The sequence below is a fragment of the Oncorhynchus mykiss genome, chromosome 16 (genome assembly GCF_057628025.1).
Source record: "Oncorhynchus mykiss isolate SJ-2025 chromosome 16, ASM5762802v1, whole genome shotgun sequence".
Lineage (NCBI taxonomy): Eukaryota > Metazoa > Chordata > Actinopteri > Salmoniformes > Salmonidae > Oncorhynchus > Oncorhynchus mykiss.
Window position 1 is genome coordinate 10,030,649 of NC_143037.1, and position 6,852 is coordinate 10,037,500.

Here is a 6,852-nt window from a genome sequence, read left to right on the forward strand (position 1 = left end):
TCGATATAGGACTTGTTTTACTGTGGATATAGATACTTTTGTACCTGTTTCCTCCAGCATCTTCACAATGTACTTTGCTGTTGTTCTGGGATTGACTTGCACCTTTCACATTAAAGTACGTTCCTCTCTAGGAGGTAGAACGTGTCTCCTTCCTGAGCGGTATGACATCTGCGTGGTCCTACGGTGTTCATACTTGCGTATTATTGTTAGTACAGATGAATGTGGTACCTTCAGGCATTTGGAAATTGCTCCCAAGGATGAACCAGACTTGTGGAGGTCTACAATTATTTTTCTGAGGTCTTGGCTGATTTCTTTTGATTTTCCCATGATGTCAAACAAAGAGGCACTGAGTTTGAAGGTTGGCCTTGAAATACATCCAGAGGTACACCTCCAATTGACTCAAATTATGTCAATTAGCCTATCAGTAACTTCTAAAGCCATGATATCCTTTTATGGAATTTTCCAAGCTGTTTAAAGGAACAGTCAACTTAGTGTATGTAAACTTCTGACCCACTGGAATTGTGATACAGTGAATTGTAAGTGAAATAATCTGTCTGTAAACAAAGTAGATGTCCTAACCGACTTGCCAAAACTATTGTTTGTGTTAAGTGTTATAAGTGTTACACTATAAGTCTTAAACAAATCAGCTTTGCAAACTCTTGGCATTCTCTCAACCAGCTTCATGAGGTCACCTGGAATGCATTTCAAATAACACGTGTGCCTTGTAAAGAGTTAATTTGTGGAATTTTGCAATCGCAAAACCATCAAGTGCTATGATGAAACTGGCTCTCATGAGGACCGTCACAGGAATGGAAGACCCAGAGTTACCTCTGCTGCAGAGGATAAGTTCATTAGAGTTAACTGCACCTCAGGTTGGAGCCCAAATAAATGCTTCAAAGAGTTGAAGTCACAGACACCTCTCAACATCAACTCTTCAGAGGAGACTGCATGAATCAGGCCTTCATTGTCGAATTGCTGCAAAGAAACCACTACTAAAGGACACCAATAAGAAAAAGAGGCTTGATTGGGCCAAGAAACACAAGCAATGGACATTAGACTAGTGGAAATCATTCCGTTGGTCTGATTAGTCCAAATTTGAGATTTTTGGTTCCAACCATCGTGTCTTTCTGAGACGCAGAGTAGGCGAATGGATGATCTCTGCGTGTGTGGTTCCCACCGTGAAGCATGGAGGAGGAGGTGTGATTCTGTGGGGGTGCTTTAATGGTGACACTGTCAGTGATTTATTTAGAATTCAAGGCACACTTAACCAGCATGGCTACCACAGCATTCTCCAGCGACACGCCATCCCATCTGGTCTGGGACAATCATCTGCACTTAGTGGGTCTATAATTTGTTTTTCAACAGAACAATGATCCAACACACCTCTAGGCTGTGTAAGGGCTATTTGACCAAGAAGGAGAGTGATGGAGTGCTGCATCAGATGACCTGGCCCCCACAATCACCCGACCTCAACCCATTTGAGATGGTTTGGGATGAGTTCGACTGCAGAGGGAAGGAAAAGCAGCCAACAAGTGCTCAGCATATGTTGGAATTCCTTCAAGACTGTTGGAAAAGCATTCCAGGTGAAGCTGGTTGAGAGAATGCCAAGAGGGTGCAAAGCTGTCATCAAGGCAATGGGTGGCTACTATTTGTTGAACACTTTTTTGGTTACTACATGATTTCATATGTCTAATTTCAGAATTTTAATGTCTTCACTATTATTCTACAATGTAAAAAATAGTAAAAATAAAGAAAAACCCTTGATTGAGTAGGTGTGTCCAGACTGCTACTGTACGTATGCAGAAGCCTGGGGGGGCCTCTGAGCTGTATCAGCCGAGTGAGAGCTCCCTGAGTGTATGCCTCGATGTCTAGGAAACTGGCTGGCTCCAGGACACCTGGAAGGCCTGGTGCCCACGCCCAGGCCAGAGCTCCTGTGGGTGGGCTTTGTTGCCTCAGAGAGTTAGGTGTCTCTGGGTGGGTTTGGGTGAGGTTGGAGAAAGGCAGACTCTGAGGAGGAACTGCAAATGCAAGGGAGGGAGGGCTTGATTGATGGAGGGAGGGCAGGAGAGAGGGGTAATGGGGTTTACAAGAATGAGGAGAGGAAGAGAGTTAGATGATCAATGTCAAGAATAAAACCAGAAATATAAACGGTACAGCATATGTTCATTGCAGGAAATATGTTGGGAGCATATAGTCAGGGCCAGATACTGTATGTCTAGAGCTTAGGTCTGGAGTGTAGTGGTCAGGCAGGTCTTACGTGTGGGACAGAGAAGTGTTCCCGGGGGAGTAGCAGCTACTGTCTGATGTTGAGGGACTGTTGGACACTCCTGTGTCTGCTGCTATAGACCTCAGCAGGTCCTCCTCTGAAACACCATGGGAGACAACAGAGTTGTTTTAGGTGTTGTCACACACACGTCAGACAGGGTTAGGACCTTGGCTTGCAGGTTGTGACTGTGGCTGTAGCTGGGGTCTGGAGGCAGGTCAGACAGGGATGAGGGGAGGGAGTTGAGGGGAGGGAGTTGACGGGGGGGGGGTGGGGTTGGGGTGAGGAGGGTGAGGCGTAGCTTCCTCAGGGCTTTCGTCATCTAGAGGCAGATGGGAAGGACCCAGGGATGACGCCAAGGCATGGCTGCGGGAAGACGTTCTGGGCTGGGGGTGTAGAACAGGAGGTTTGACTGAGGGTCCCACACCACTGCATGCTGCATTTACTACGACCCAGGACGCACACACACAAATAGGTATTGTTGTGTTACCTATTTGAAACAGTACTACCTAAAGCCTCAATCTTCTGCCTTCATTGTGTTCCAGTAGGCATTATTTTCACTTGTCTGACCGCTTGCATGATGACAAGTTTCTCACACGACTGGCCTATCTGGGTGATGTTTTTTCTCACCTGAATGATCTGAATCTAGGATTACAGGGACTCTCCGCAATTATATTCAATGTGCGGAACAAAATTGAGGCTATGATTAAGAAGTTGGAGCTCTTCTCTGTCTGCATTAACAAGGACAACACACAGGTCTTTCCATCATTGTATGATTTTTTGTGTGCAAATTAACTCAAGTTTACGGACAATGTCAAATGTGATATAGCGAAGCACCTGAGTGAGCTGGGTGCGCAATTACATAGGTACTTTCCCGAAACGGATGACACAAACCACTGGATTTGTTATGCCTTTCATGCCCTGCCTCCAGTCCACTTACCGATATCTGAACAAGGAAGCCTCATCGGAATTGCAACAAGCGGTTCTGTGAAATTCTGATTTAATTTAACCAGAAGCCACTGCCAGATTACTGGATTGGGCTGCGCTCAGAGTTTCCTGCCTTGGCAAATCGCGCTTTTAAGACACTGATGCCCTTTGCAACCACGTACCTATGTGAGAGTGGATTCTCGGCCCTCACTAGCATGAAAACTAAATACAATAGAGTTATGTGCATCCTTTCAAGCACACGCTTTTCATTAACCTGTGTTGAGTTATTCACAATTGTATATGTAAGATGGTTAAATAAAGAGCAAAATTATTGATTATTACGTTATTATTTGTGCCCTGGTCCTATAGGAGCTCTTTGTCAACTCACACTCATTCTTATGTTTAAATGTATTGTATAGTGTGTGTGTGGCAGGCTTAAAATGATGGCAAAAAACAACATTGATTCCGGTGGGGTGTCCCCACCGAGGCGGTGGCAGTGCTGGCAACACTAGCTGCAGTAACTGATGGGGAGGGGGTCACACTCGGACATTCAGAGAGGGGGTATATTATTGTGACCCTGGTGGCACAAAATCAAAAGTCTGAATGCATGGAGATGCTTGGGAATATGGTCAATATGGGAACCGTATTTTGGGTGTTTCAGGGAAAAGGTGTACATTTGACCTCCATCATCTAGGACGTGACAATGGTTCATAAAATCTCTCCATTTCTGCCCATTTTTTTGCGTGGTCTTGCAGGCCTTCTCATGCAGCTGCAACAGTAAGTGCATTTGTAAATCAAGAACTTTCTTGAGTTGAGCTCTGGGATGGTGCAACTGTTGAAAATGTGAGTTTATGGTTGTGTGGGGGGGAAGGCTTGAGTGTGTGTGGGTGTATGTGTGTATCCCACAACTGTTGCGAAGGAGTAAAAGGTGTTAGGGACAATAGAGGATGATCCACAGCTAAATATAATACAAATCGAGGTGAGGGCGATGGAAATGCATTTGGCAGTTGATCTACTTCAATTGGGTAAATGGCACCGTTTGCTCTTTTCGAAGGATGGATCCCAGTCTGTTCAGGGCTATGGAATGTGGGGGGTCGGAGGTGGCATGGGGATGACGGCCCAGCTCGGGATGAGGAGGGCTTTTAGTGGGTGGAATGGTGGGGACCAATTGGAGGATTGCTTAGTAGCAATGCAAATATAATGGTACAGCTACACTATATAGACACTCAATCATCATGTTACTTTTTAATGGTGCGTTTACAAACATATATTTTGATAAACAGAATTGAAAGTTGTGTCTCATTATGGTAGGTGGTGAAATAAGTATAGGCAGTTACAATTGTAATGGCCTAGCAGATAATAAGAAAATATAATCAGTATTTACCTGGATAAAAGAGGAATAAAATATCTATTGTTTACAGGAAATTTTAGATTAAGTTTTGTGGAAAAAGAATTGGGGGGCGAAATATATTTCTCCCATGGGCAAAGAAATTCAAAAGGGGTCATGGTTTTAATTAACAGTAATTTTGATCCAACTGTGCAAATTGTCCAAACAGATTGTCAAGGTAGATGGATTATTTTAAATATATTATTGGACAATAAACAGATATGGCTTATTAACCTATATGGTCCGAACAATGATGATCCAAGCCTCTTTGAAAATATATATAAGAATGTATCAACTCTACAAGCAACACTGGACTCTATTATTATGATGGGAGATTTTAACACCTATGGACCGGAAAGGAAATCACACTACAAACTATCACCCTCAGGCACTTAAGGAAATCATGAATGTCATGGATATATTGGATTTTTTTTAGCCTTTATTTAACCAGGCAAGTCAGTTAAGAACAAATTCTTATTTTCAATAAGAGCCTAGGAACAGTGGGTTAATTGCCTGTTCAGGGGTAGAACAGATTTGTACCTTGTCAGCTCGGGGGTTTGATCTTGCAACCTTCCAGTAACTAGTCCAACGCTCTAACCACTAGGCTACCCTGCTGGAATTATTGGATATATGGAGACTTAAATACCCTGACCTAGTGAGAAATATAGGCTTAATCAAGCTAGTCGTCTTGACTACTTTCTTATGCCATTCTCTCTGGCACCAAAAGTTTCAAAAGTGTTGATAGGGGACAGAATGCGGTCGGATCATCACATAATTGGCATATATATTACTCTTAAAGAATTTCCACATGGGCGAGGATATTGGACATTTAATCAAAGCCTACTAGATGATAAATTGTTTAGATCTCGGGCAGAATAATTTATAACAGACTTTTTCAGACATAACATAGGTACAGCAGATCCCTTTATTGTCTGAAACACTTTTAAATGTGCCTTTATGAAATTCAGTACTCATCAATAAAACAAAAGCAATTTAGATCAAAAGAGTCCATATTAACAAAGGAAATTGAAGGACTAACAATACAGTTAGATAGCAATAAAAACGGTACCATAGAGGCACAGAATAAGTTAGAGGAAAAACAAAAAGAAATGTAGGAACTTATTCCAGAAAGATCCAGTGTAATATATTAGAAAAATAAAGCGAACTGGATGGAATATGGGGAAAAATGCACCAAAGTATTTTTCAATCTTCAATATAGAAATGCTACCAAAGAAAATGTATTAAAACTTGCTACAAAGGATGGAGTCATTCATGATTCACCAAATGATATTTTGAAAGAGGAAGTAAAGTACTTTAAGAACATGTTTTTGTTTCAGCCTCCTCCGTCTCCACTAAATGAAACTAATTGTATGGATTTTTTTCCTAATAATAATGTAAAATTAACATCTGTACAGAAAGACTCATGTGAAGGCCAAATTACAGACGAGGAACTGCTTAATGCAATTGGGGCTTTTAAGGATGGGAAACCTCCAGGGCTGGATGGCATACTAGTGGAAGTATTCAAAACTTTTTGTATATACTCAAAGGACCATTATTAGCATGTTTTAACCACTCCTATATAAATGATAGATTATCAGACACACAACAAGAAGGTCTGATATCATCATTACTGAAACAGGACCCAAGTGGTATATATAAAGATCCAGTCCATTTAAAAAATTGGAGACCTCTTACACTTCAGTGTTGTGATGCAAAAATCCTAGCAAAATGCTTTGCGCATAGAATTAACAAGTATTGTCAGATATTATTCATCCTAATCAGACAGGTTTTTTACCTGGACGATACATTGGAGATAATATAAAACAAGTACTGGAAACAATAGAAAACTATGAAATATCGGGGACACCAGGCCAGGTTTTCATAGCTGATTTTGAAAAGGCTTTTGATAAAGTACGACTGGAGTTTATATATAAATGCCTAGAATATTTCAATTTTGGGGATTCTTTTTAAAATGGGTTAAAGTTATGTATAGTAACACTAGGTGTAAAATAGTAAATAATGGCTACATCTCAGAAAGTTTTAAACTCTCTAGAGGAGTAAAACAAGGTTGTCCACAATCGGCATATCTTTTTATTATTGCCATCGAAATGTTAGCTGTTAAGATTAGATCAAACAATAATATTAAGGGATTAGAAATCCGTGGCTTAAAAACTAAGGTGTCATTGTACGCTGATGATTCATGTTTTCTTTTAAAACCACAATTAGAGTCTCTCCACGGCCTCATAGAGGACCTAAATACTTTTGCTATTCTCTC